This window comes from Triticum dicoccoides, chromosome 5A, assembly GCF_002162155.2.
Source record: "Triticum dicoccoides isolate Atlit2015 ecotype Zavitan chromosome 5A, WEW_v2.0, whole genome shotgun sequence".
Taxonomy (NCBI): Eukaryota; Viridiplantae; Streptophyta; class Magnoliopsida; order Poales; family Poaceae; genus Triticum; species Triticum dicoccoides.
This window is the reverse complement of record NC_041388.1, coordinates 455,939,632-455,952,821: the sequence shown is the minus strand read 5'-3', so window position 1 is coordinate 455,952,821 and position 13,190 is coordinate 455,939,632.

Sequence of the window (13,190 nt, the reverse complement as noted above, 5' to 3'; positions counted from 1 at the left end):
GCCCTCCACCCTCATGGGCCCCTCATTGCTCCACCGACCTACTTCTTCCTCCTATATATATCCATGTACCCCGCAAACATCCAGGAGCACCACGAAACCCTATTTCCACCGCCGCAACCTTCTGTACCCAAGAGATCCCATCTTGGGGCCTTTTCCGGAACCCCGCCGGAGGGGGCATCGATCACGGAGGGCCTCTACATCAACTCCATGGCCCCTCCGATGATGTGTGAGTAGTTTACCTCAGACCTTCGGGTCCATAGCTAATAGCTAGATGGCTTCTTCTCGCTCTTTGGATCTCAATACAAAGTTCTCCTCAATTCTCTTGAAGATCTATTCGATGTAACTTCTTTTTGCGGTGTGTTTGTCGAGATCCGATGAATTGTGGGTTTATGATCAAGTTTATCTATGAACAATATTTGAATCTTCTCTGAATTCTTTTATGTATGATTGGTTTATCTTTTCAAGTCTCTTCGAATTATCAATTTGGTTTGGCCTACTAGATTGGTCTTTCTTGCAATGGGGGTAGTCCTTAGCTTTGGGTTCAATCTTGCGGTGCTCGATCCCAGTGACAGAAAGGGAAATGACATGTATTGTATTGTTGCCATCGAGGATAAAAAGATGGGGTTTACATCGTATTGCACGAGTTTATCCCTCTACATCATGTCATCTTGCTTAAGGCGTTACTCTGTTCTTATGAACTTAATACTCTAGATGCATGCTGGATAGCGGTCGATGTGTGGAGTAATAGTAGTAGATGCAGAATCGTTTCGGTCTACTTGTCTCGGACGTGATGCCTATATACATGATCATACCTAGATATTCTCATAATTATTCGCTTTTCTATCAATTGCTCGACAGTAATTTGTTCACCCATTGTAATACTTATGCTATCTTGAGAGAAGCCGCTAGTGAAACCTATGGCCCCCAAGTCTATTTTCCATCATACAAGTTTCCAATCTATTTTATTTTGCAATCTTTACTTTCAATCTATATCATAAAAATACCAAAAATATTTATCTTATTATTATCATCTCTATCGGATCTCACTCTTGCAAGTGGCCGTGAAGGGATTGAAAACCCCTTTATCGCGTTGGTTGCGAGGTTCTTATTTGTTTGTGTAGGTACGAGGTGACTCGCGCGTGGTCTCCTACCGGATTGATACCTTGGTTCTCAAAAACTGAGGGAAATACTTACGTTGCTTTACTACACCACCCTTTCCTTTTCAAGGGAAAACCAACGCAGTGCTCAAGAGGTAGCAACAAGGATTTCTGGTGCCGCTGCCGGGGAGATCTACGCCAAGTCAAGACATACCAAGTACCCATCACAACTCTTATCCTTCGCATTACATTATTTGTCATTTGCCTCTCGTTTTCCTCTCCCCCACTTCACCCTTGCCATTTTATTCGCCCCCTCTTTTCTGTTCGCCTCTTTTTCGCTTGCCTCTTGTTGCTTGTTGCCCTTATGGCTTTACCAAAAGGTGTTGATCCTCACCTTAGAAGGTTGGAAGAAATCGAAAACAACGTCATAAGTTTTATGTCCTTGCAGTTTGAGCATAATAATTTCTTTAGAAACGAGCTTAAAGAACAAAAAGGTTTTATCGGTTTCATGAATAAAGAGCTCGATGATATGTCTAAGGAATTTTATGGTTTGAAATCTTAGTTTGTTCATCTTGAAAAAATAATTGCCCAAATTTCTGATAAGAAGACCACTTTAGTTAATAAGATGGCCACTAAACCAGAAGAGTTATATAATAAGGATGAAGATCTAAAAGTGATTGATGTGTCCCCTATTAAATCTTTGTTTTGCAATATGAATCTTGATAATGATGGGACTGGAGATGAGTCAACTTTAGTTAGAAGGCATCCCAAAAATTCGAAGTTTTTAGATCTTGATGCAAAATTGATAAAAGTGGGATTGGAGAGGTCAAAACTTTAAATAGCAATGAACCCACTATCTTGGATTTCAAGGAATTTAATTATGATAATTGCTCTTTGATAGATTGTATTTCCTTGTTGCAATCCATGCTAAATTCTCCTCATGCTTATAGTCAAAATAAAGCTTTTACTAAACATATCGTTGATGCTTTGATGCAATCTTATGAAGAAAAACTTGAGTTGGAAGTTTCTATCCCTAGAAAACTTTATGATGAGTGGGAACCTACTGTTAAAATAACAATTAAAGATCATGAATGCTATGCTTTGTGTGATTTGGGTGCTAGTGTTTCCACGATTCCAAAACATTGTGTGATTTGCTAGGTTTCCGTGAATTTGATGATTGTTCTCTAAACTTGTACCTTGCGGATTACACCATTAAGAAACCTATGGGAAAGACTAATGATGTTCTTATTGTTGCAAATAGGAATTATGTGCTCGTAGATTTCATTGTTCTTGATATAGATTGAAATCCTTCATGTCCTATTATTCTTGGTACACCTTCCTTAGAACGATTGGTGCAATTATTGATATGAATGAAGGGAATATTAGATTCCAATTTCCATTAAGGAAAGGCATGGAACACTTCCCTATAAAGAAAATTAAATTACCTTATGAATCTATTATGAGAGCCACGTATGGATTGCCTACCAAAGATGGCAATACCTAGATCTATCCTTGCTTTTATGCCTAGCTAGGGGCGTTAAACGATAGCGTTTGTTGGGAGGCAACCCAATTTTATTTTTGTTCCTTGCTTTTTGTTCCTATTTAGTAATAAATAATTTATCTAGCCTTTGTTTTGGTTGTGTGTTTTTTTAAATTAGTGTTTGTTCCAAGTAGAACCGTTGGGAAGACTTGGAGAAAGTCTTTTTGATCTTGCTGTAAAAAACAGAAACTTTAGCGCTCATGAGAATTGCTGCCATTTTTTACTGGAGAGTGATATTTAGTTAATTCTTTTTGAAGATGATTAATAGATAAATTCCTCACGTCCAGCTATTTAGTTTAGAATTTTTGGGGTTCCATAAGTATTCGAAACCTACATATTACTACAGACTGTTCTGTTTTTGACAGATTCTGTTTTTTCATGTGTTGTTTGCTTATTTTGATGAATCTATGGCTAGTAATAGAGTTTGTGAACCATGGAAAAGTTGGAATACAGTAGGTTTAACATCAATATAAATAAAGAATGAGTTCATTACAGTACCTTGAAGTGGTGTTTTGTTTTCTTTCACTAACGGAGCTCACAAAGATTTTTCTTTTAAGTTTTGTGTTGTGAAGTTTTCAACTTTTGGGTAAAGATTTGATGGATTATGGAACAAGGAGTGGCAAGATCCTAATCTTGAGTCTGCCCATGGCACCCCAAGGTAAAATACAAGGACACCAAAAAGCCTAAACTTGGGGATGCCCCAGAAGGCATCCCCTCTTTCATCTTCGTTTATCGGTAACTTTAGTTGGAGCTATATTTTTATTCGCCACATGATATGTGTTTTGCTTGGAGCGTCTTCTATGATTTGAGTCTTTGCTTTTTAGTTTACCACAATCATCCTTGTTGTACACATCTTTTGAGAGAGACACACATGAATTGGAATTTATTAGAATACTCTATGTGCCTCACTTATATCTTTTGAGCTATATAGTTTTTGCTCTAGTACTTCACTTATATCCTTTAGAGCACGGTGGTGGTTTTATTTTATAGAAATAATTGATCTCTCATGCTTCACTTATATTATTTTGAGAGTCCTTTACAACAACATGGCAATTTGCTTTTAGGCATAATAAAAACTTTCATATAAGTGCATTGAATACTAAGAGAAGTTTGATACTTGATGATTGCTTTAATATATGGAGATAGTGATATCAATGTTGTGCTAGTTGTGTAGTTGTGAATTTGATGAATACTTGTGTTGAAGTTTGCAAGTCCCGTAGCATGCACGTATGGTAAACGTTGTGTAACAAATTTGAAACATGAGGTGTTATTTGATTGTCTTCCTTATGAGTGGTGACCGGGGACGAGCGATGGTCTTTTCGTACCAATCTATCCCCGTAGGAGCATGCGCGTAATACTTGGTTTTTGATGACTTGTAGATTTTTGCAATAAGTATGTGAGTTCTTTATGACTAATGTTGAGTCCATGGATTATACACACTCTCACCCTTCCATCATTGCTAGCCTCTTCAGTACCGTGCATTGCCCTTTCTCACCTTGAGAGTTGGTGCAAACTTCACCGGTGCATCCAAACTCCATGATACAATACGCTCTATCACACATAAACCTCCTTATATCTTCCTCAAAACAGCCACCATACCTAGAGAATTCAAATTTATTTCCCAAACTTTCCCAAAACTTTCACCTTGCTTTCTGATCTCCAAGAATTCAAATTTATTTCATCACAAAACCCTAGAGAGAAGAAGACATGGCTTCTTCCATTTAAATAAATGAAAAGAGTTGTTGAAAAGATTTGAATCTTATTTGAAAATATTTCAAATATAGAAACTTTAAGCAACTCAATGATTTTCATGAGAGAAGATAAAATGACTTATTCAAAACATATGAAATATGAGTTGGAAGTTTAAAAGAATCAAATTTAAAGTCCCTTTGGAATTATTTTCAATTTGGAGTTATTTGCGTTTTATTCAAATTAATTTTCTCCAAAAATAAAATAAATGTAAAATAGGGGAAAATGATTCCCTACATCAGAAAATTGGAGATAAATAATTTTGAAATAATTTTGGTATTTTTAAAATGATTTTATTGGATTTTATTAGAGCTGTAGCACTCTTTGCTTTATTCAAATTTGTATGGATTTTATTTGATGTAAGAAAAATGTTCATGTTCTAGAAAATATTTTCCTGAAAATTATGATATATAATATCACTATGTACAATTTTACATTTATTTTCGTTATTCAGTTTACCGTTTTCAGTTTAAAAAAAAGCTACACATACGTCTGGAACTAACTGTCGCTTATGTGCGCAGCATAGTGATATCGGACGCCCCATCATTTTATTTTTTTTCTCTTCTCTCCTACATGGGCCAGGCTGAGCCAGCCTTTTTTTATGACCGAGTTTGTTAAAAAACACTACAGCGCGTGGCCGGGCCTAACTCTTAGCCCAAGATTTTTTCAAAGTTCATCTACGTGCGTTTAGTCCCACATTGGCTAGCTAAAGATCTCTAAGCCTCATTTTCATCTATAAATATAAATTCATAGAACCTTCAAAATTCATTCGATTCGGGTTAAATCAATATTTTGGTTTGACTAGATTATTAAAGAAAAAATATTTCTTTTCTTCGGCCGGATTTCTGGAAATTGTCTCCTTCCTCTGAAATCGTGTTTTCTCTACCTTACAAAAATATCTTTCTTCATTTTTTCTTTTTATATACTCCCGTAGTTTATTATTTCTAGATTAGTACGGTAACATAATTAAATTATCAATTAGTCTTTGTATTATTAAACCTAGAATTTTTTTAGCCGTAGCTATTTTTCTTCCGTAAAACAGCTTGGCCCTGATTTTTCAAATGGCCATAACTTTTTTCTCATTCATTCAAATTAGATGAAACCAGCGTCTATAGTTTTGTCTTGTTTTCACCTATCCAGTGAACCTGTCACATCAACTTTTTCAAATTTTCAAATTTCGAAATTTGTTCAGATTCATATTCAAACTTATTTTGGTCATAACTTGAGTTTTATAAATCCGATTTAATTGATTCTTTTTGCAAATCAAAGCCCTTGACCTGAACTTTCTGATAAGGCCAAATTCACATAATTTTGGTACTGTTAGAAATTGTTTTATGTTGCATGAGTTATTTGCTTGGTTTTGATGTTTTCCGAACTGTCTTCTTCGTTCTTCCCGATCTTTGGAGTGATTGCTTATGTGTGGTTACTATTGCTTGCTCACAATAGATTGAATGGAGTGTGACGAGTAGAACTATCAGGAGTTATGAATGTGAATCATCTTCGTCAACTGTACAAGGCAAGTTCACACTTTGGTCATATTTTTCATACCCGGTTTTATGTATTAGTTTCACCCTCAAACATTGCATGAGTAGGATGTGATAACATGGGTATTGGGAAGTAGATGATGAGGTAGAACCTATTACTTTTTCTATTTTCAAACCCTTGGGAGTTACTCTACGTTATGCTTATGTTGCTATGCTATGCTCGTAGACGTTGATTGGGTTTGAGTGTATCCATGACAGATGTGAGATTGTTAATTAAGGTTTAACTTAAGGTGGCTATTTTAATACACATCTGGGTGGATTGGTTGGGGCACTCTGGAGTACCCGGTGGTTTGTACGGGCACCTGGAGAATCCAGTGCTTGCCCAAGGGGATCCTGGAGTATCCGTGTGATCACCCTATGGAATGCCACCCAGACTCAAAGGGATCATAAGATTATTCATGCTAGAAACTTCCGTGTGCAGCCACAAGTTATTATGGGCTCTGGCATAGTTGAGCATGTTGCGTGACCTCTTTTAGTGGTAGGCTAGCAGATGTAGGGGAAAGTAGGTGTAACTGTCTACCCAGAGTAAAGAGTAAATGCTTCTGAAAGACTGTGTCTCAGTCATCCGTTTCTCAAGCACCATGTAGTGCGAGAAATCCAACGGAGGAGATTGAGTCTTGTGGGGAAAAGTGTGCAAACCTCTGCAGAGTGTATAAACTAATCATGGTTAGCCGTGTCCCTAGTTATGGACATCTTGAGTATCTGGTACTTGAATTATTGATTTGATCTCATCACTTTACTTAATTAATGTGTTGGGTTATAAGTATTATTTTGGGATTGAGTTGGAGGAACCTTCTCAACAATTTTCAACCAACTTGGTAGTTAAATAAAATTTATTCCATTGATGTAGGGAAAAATTGGCTTTATGCAAAAATTAACCTTAGAGCCTCCACCAGCCAAATATGCATATAGTGATAGCTAGTATTTCCTCATTGCTCTATGGTGTGAATTTGCCAGTACATTCAATGTTTTGACCCTTTGTGGCTGCAACGTCTCATGTTGCGCGATTCTTACGATGAGTAAGTGATACGTTAGGATTATAATTTCTACACTCAACTTTGCCGTTGGTGTTGATGGGAACCCACAACCTTTGTTACTTCCGCTATATGGATTGAGGTAATAGTATTTACATTACTTTATACATGTGATTTACCTCTGTTATAAATCATCGAGTACTGTGTGTATCAGCATACCGATCCAGGGATGACACTTAAGCACAGAGATTTTACCGACTGAGGTCGGGTCGCTACAATGTATTTTTCGTCCACTAGGCAAATTACCTGATTTCAGTAGTGTGTGTTGCTATTGTATAAGACCTATATAAATACTACGTAAATACACAGAAGGAAAATATACAGAAAATCTTAGCAGTGGCGTAGGGTAAGAGAGTAGCAGTAGCACTGGGGCAATACTACTGCTACACAGACTTAGAAGTGGCGCGGGGTTCATACCAGCGCTGCAGCTAGTTAGCAGTAGCACTGGATGAACCTGCACTACTGCTAAGTCTGTGTAGCAGTAGTGCGGTGTTGCACCCCAGCACTACTGCTAAAAGTAAGCTACAACATGTTAGTAGTAGCACGGCCCCCGCTCTACTACTTGGCTTTTCCCTAGTAATGAGGGGCGGCTGGAGAAGGGACCGGGACAAAGAGGAAACGTTGAGTGAGGGGAAAGAAGTGGGATAAGGAGAGGACTACGCATTCTTATGGTTGCATCATTTATGAAATAGTTTGATCCACATGTAAGCAGCCACGTCAGCACCATATGGTCCCACATCTAAGCAGCCATCAGCATCTTGTGGGCCCATATGTCATCAGTATTAACCGGTCAAAACTGACACCGACTTTATTATTGACGGGACCATCAACAATAAAACCCTCGGCGGACCCACCTGGAAGCAGCCACATCAACAATTGCTGACCCTACCTGCCAAAATCTTTGAGCGATCAAACCCGCGGATAGATCACCGGTGACGGGATTATCATCGCCAAAAAGATCTTAGGCCACAGATTGGGCTGTCATAGGTGACATTCTGGGCCGTCACCGAGAACGGTCATCTGCGTAAATTTTTGGTTCATCACCTAAGATACAATATTGCGTGACGGAGGAAGTGGTACCGTCGAGATTTTATTTTTTTATGACGGCACTTTGGTGACGATGGGGATGACGGCCGAAAAACGTCGCCAAGACATTTTCCGGGACGAAAAACAGTTATACATGACAAGTGAAATGTCATAAAATAGAGCAAATTTTGTTGTGTTGCGTAGCAGTCTAGTTAGTTAGTTTGGGCACGATGAACTTCATTGATTATGTTTACTATATGGTGCTTCTCTTTGCTAACTCTTTCTCTTCGTGTTTCTTATGTATATTATGTTGCATATTATTGATGAATACGGATGATGATGATGCATCTCTATCAAGGATATAGATTGATGACGAAGAAGTGCTATGCCGTGCATAGGGAGTGTTCTGGGAGTGTACGACGAGTGACCAGAGTGTCATGCCTAAGTCGAACGCTTCCCAGGCAGCAACCATAAAGGTTTTCAGAGTAGAATCCAAACGGAAGCTACTTACTTGAGGTTCACGCTAGCGCGGGAGAGGAATCAAAACCGACTCAAGAACTACTTCATAATTCAACTCTTGCTCATAGTGATCGATCTTCTCTTGTATATCATAGTTTAGATTGATATATGATGAAACATGTGTATGTTACCATGTAGTTGCATGTATTCGAGACTTGTAATAACTTGTATTGCTATTTTGAGATGATGATGAGACATTTGTGTTGGATAATTATGACGATGATGATGAGACTACGTTGTAGCACTTCGATGATGATGATGAGACATTTGTGTCAGTTATCTCACCACTAATAATATAGTAATATGGTTATACTTTATTAAATAAACAATAGAAAATTTTCTGGCCCAACTTTTAGGGGGCTCCCACAGGTGGTGCGAATAACATATTTGGATAGATATAACATTATATTGCTGTAGTTCACTGTTAACGAGAAAGGATGCAAAACCTCGGAATTCCATTTCAGAGCTCGGGTTGTATTGAGCTCGTTTGACTTTTTATTTGAAAAGTTCAAAATTCACATTTTGAACTTCCAAATTTTTTTTGAAAAAATTCCACATGTATGAAGAGTTTAATGATGATATATGTTAACATGTGAACTACCAAAAACAAATTCATAACTTTGATAACTGAACAGTACATGCATTGTTCATTATTAATAATTCACAAATTTTCCATTTTTGTGTGGCTCAAATGTTAATGTATTTCATTGTGAAACATTAAACACTTGTAGCACTAGTACAGAAAGGGCTAGCCACAACTTTAATTAATGGCGCCTTATTTTTAATCCACGCCACCACTATTTTTTTAAATAATGTTGGCGTTGGCATATTTGGTACATCACCACTACATTAGTGGTGGCGCGTCGTCCAAAATCCACGTCACTATTATTTGAGATCCAACAGCCAACCCGACAACAAGTTAGTGGTGGCGTGTAAATTTTTGTCACGCCACCAGTATTTACCCTATTGGTGGTGTTGGATTTGTTACGACGCACCGGTAATCAGACCGAGCAATTTGAAATTAATGAAAATTTGGGCCAATTACTTATGGCTTGTGTACACGCACCAATGCCATTGATAATTGCTTGTGACTCACGCCACCAATAAAGTCTACAGCATTCCACTTAATTCCCATGAATTTATTTTACTCTCTACGATCAATTTTCCTTGTTTTTTATATTTTTTTAGAAACCTTTGTTTTTTATATATAAGTCAATGTTCTTTGTTTTATAGACTTTTTTTTTTGAGTCCCTTTGTTTTATAGACAAATATAGAAAATGCCACGCAGACGTAGCACCCAAAAGCCCAAAAGGCCCAAACGACCGACCTAACCCTACAGGCCGGCACACGAACAGCTCTCTCCGCGGAGAGCTCCTATGTGAGCTTTTTGCGTCAAATAGTTGATGTGTCGCACAGGGGCGGCTCACCTGAGCCGGCCCATTTGCCATCCGCGAGGTGAAAAACAGCGAAAAAGAAATGCGCCGGTGCTAGGATTCAAACCTCCACCTCGGTAGTAATGTGCGTGTTGTGAAGCCACTGCGCTAGACCAGATGTTGTGTTAGATTAGCAACGCAACTCAAAAAGAAACTGTCGACAGCGGCAGAAGTGTAAAAGATTTGCAAAAGTTAAAGTCCCAATGAGGGATCGAACCGAAGATCCCCAAATGGTGCTTTTTTCAAAGGCAATTTTTTAAAAGCCGAACATTTTCTAAATAACGTGAACAAAATGGAGAATATTTTGAAAAGTGAAATCATCTTATAAATTGTGAACAAAATTTGAAAACTGGAACATTTCTAAATATCTGGACAATTTTTAAAAACTTCAACCCTGAACAAAATTTGAAAATGGGACATTTTTTAATTTCTGAATAATTTTTGAAAATTCGAACACAAAACTTTTTTTCCAAAAATAAAATGTGAATGTTTTATCAAACACGAACATTATTAGTTTTTTTTTACAAATTTAAAGAAAAATCAAACATTTTTCAACACACAAATGAATTTTGGGGACGTGAACATATTTTTTAGAACGGAAACATTTTTAAAACTACCAAAAAACTAAACAGGAACAATTTTTCAAATTTCAAAACAAAATTTGGAAACATGAACAAATTTTGCATGTGAACATTTTTTGAAACTCCAGAACAAAATTTGAAAAAACAGACATTTTTTAAAATTTGCAAACAATTTTGGAAATGGAACATTTTCGAAACTCTGAACAAAACTTGTAAATATGAACATTTTTTGAAATTGCAAACAAATTTTGAGACGGGAACATTTTTTCAAACTCCCAAACAAAATTTATAGAATTTACGAACATTTTTTCAATTTGTAAAGAAAATTTGAAAACATGAAAATTTTATAAATTTGTGAACAAATTTGGAAAGTTGGAACACTTTTTGAAATTCCTAAAACATTTTTCGAATGCAAACAAAATTTGAAAACATGGACAATTTTGAAATAGGAACATTTATTGAAACTCAAGAATAAAAATTGAAAAAATGAACATTTTTATTTAATTTGCGAACAAATTTTGCAAAGTTGTGGAATTTAAAAAAAACATAAATAAAAGAAACATAAACTAAAAAGGAAAAGAAACAGAAAATGAAAATGAAAAAACGAAATAAAAAAACAATAGAAAGCCGAAAAGAACCAAGAAAAAAAGGTTGCAGGAAAAAACCCGGTTGGACGCACTATGTATAAGTGTGCCGGTCCATGTCTGTCGCTCGCTCGCGAATAGGATTTTCCCTCTCCGCGATCCCCAATTCTCCCACAGCCACGCGAATCAACTTATGGTTGAGTTGGTTAGGTGGACAGTGGTATCCCCAACCCATCAGGGTTCAAATCCTGGTGCTCGATTATTTTTGGATTTATTTCAGGATTTCCGGCGATGCGTTTTCAGTGGGAGGAGACGTTCCCGTCGACGACGAAGCGCCGCCTACGGTGACTTCGTAAATCTCAAGATGATATGCGCGTGTATATGAGCGTTTGTGTCTGTACTGCTGCTAAAAAAAATTCTCCCACAGCCACCGCCGCCCACCGTCCACTGCCCCATCTCCCTCACATCTCACCGCCGGCCATGGCCTTCTCCACCACACTGATCTGGCGGTCTCCACGGCCGGCGAGGTCCTCCTCCACCGCCCCCATCCGGCGGCCCCCACGGCCGGCGAGGTCCTCCTCGACGTCCCCCATCTGGCGGCCCCCACGGCTGGCAATATCCTTCTCCACCGCCGCTTTTTTTTTTGGAACGAAGGCTCAAGAAGAGCCCGGCTTTGAATTAACAAAGCCATCAACCGGCCAGGATTACACAAGACCACCAAACATGAGCGACCGAAAGATACATGGGAGCTGACTGAGCAGCTTACAACGCAACACCCACTACTGCACACTAAGGGAATACACGAGAAAATCCTGCGAGTAATGGCGAAGCCCGCTGCACCCCGGGACCAGAGGCAGGCAACAAAGAAGCATCAAGGATCAGTCAGTAGCATGGAGGCACTGAGGGTCGCCTGACCATGGAGCATCGAACAAAACGAGCACCTGTCTTCCAACGCCAAAGAGGAACCCTATCCTCTCGCCTAGGCTCGAAGGCGCCGCACCATCGGATCATTGGAAGCTCACCCGAGAGCTAGAGCAGACGCCGGCTGACACACCAGAGCAAGAAAACTATCAGTCCTCGCCACACCGAAGACACACCACATCCGCTGCACTGCCACCTGCCTTGGACACCGAGAAACAGAAGGAAAGCTGCCGGGAGGATCGTCGAAGAAGCACTGCAGAGCACCAGGGGCGAAAGTTGGAAGCACCAGGTGCCGCTCCAGTGTCCGCACAAGGAGAGATCCGCGGTGCGCGTCGTGGAGCTGTTAGCGAGAAGAGGAACCCTATCCCCCTCCAACCCGGCTCAGGAGCAGAGCCACCATGACACACCAAGACCTGCCGCCGCAGAGCAACACTCCGTCAAGGCATACACCTGCAGGAACACACACCCTACATAGAAAAATCACCCCTTGGGCTCGCCGCCGACGAGCGCTCTCCAACCTCACAACCACTCTCCCGAAGAACCAGAGAGCCCCAGGCAGCATCTTCAAGAAGAGAACGACGCGCAGGGCGCCGCCGCCGCCCAACCCAGGACGGGTTTTGGGCTTTCACCCGGGATCTGGGACGGGGGTGGCAAGAACAAGTCCTCAGCGGCGCCTCGAGGAGAAAACGACGCGCGCACGCGTCGTCGCCGCTATGGCCGGAGAACCGGCCAAGGGGTTACCCCAGACGCAGTCCTATACCACCATCACCCCGCCGGCACCGGATCTGATAGCCAAAGCCACAAATCGGACACCGCTAGAGGGGGGAGTGGAGCAGAGCAGGAGAGAAGCACGACCTTCAGATCTGGAATGGAAGAAGCCCACGCCACGACCACCTCCTGCCGGCTCCTCGCTGCCCGAGCTGCCGAGGGAGCCGTCCGCCGCATCCCGCGCCCGCCACCTGCCGCGAAGGTGGCGCCGCCTCGCCGTCCGGGGCCGCCGCCCCGGCGTCCAGGGTCCTTCGCCGAGGGACGAAGCGATGGGGAGCCTCGCCGCCACCTTCATCGGCAGCCTCCTAGGCGGCGTACCTCTGGTGGCGGCAAGGGAAGGGGGGCTGGAGGGGGTGGCGGCGCCGGGGGGAAACCCTAGTCGCCCCCGAGTCGC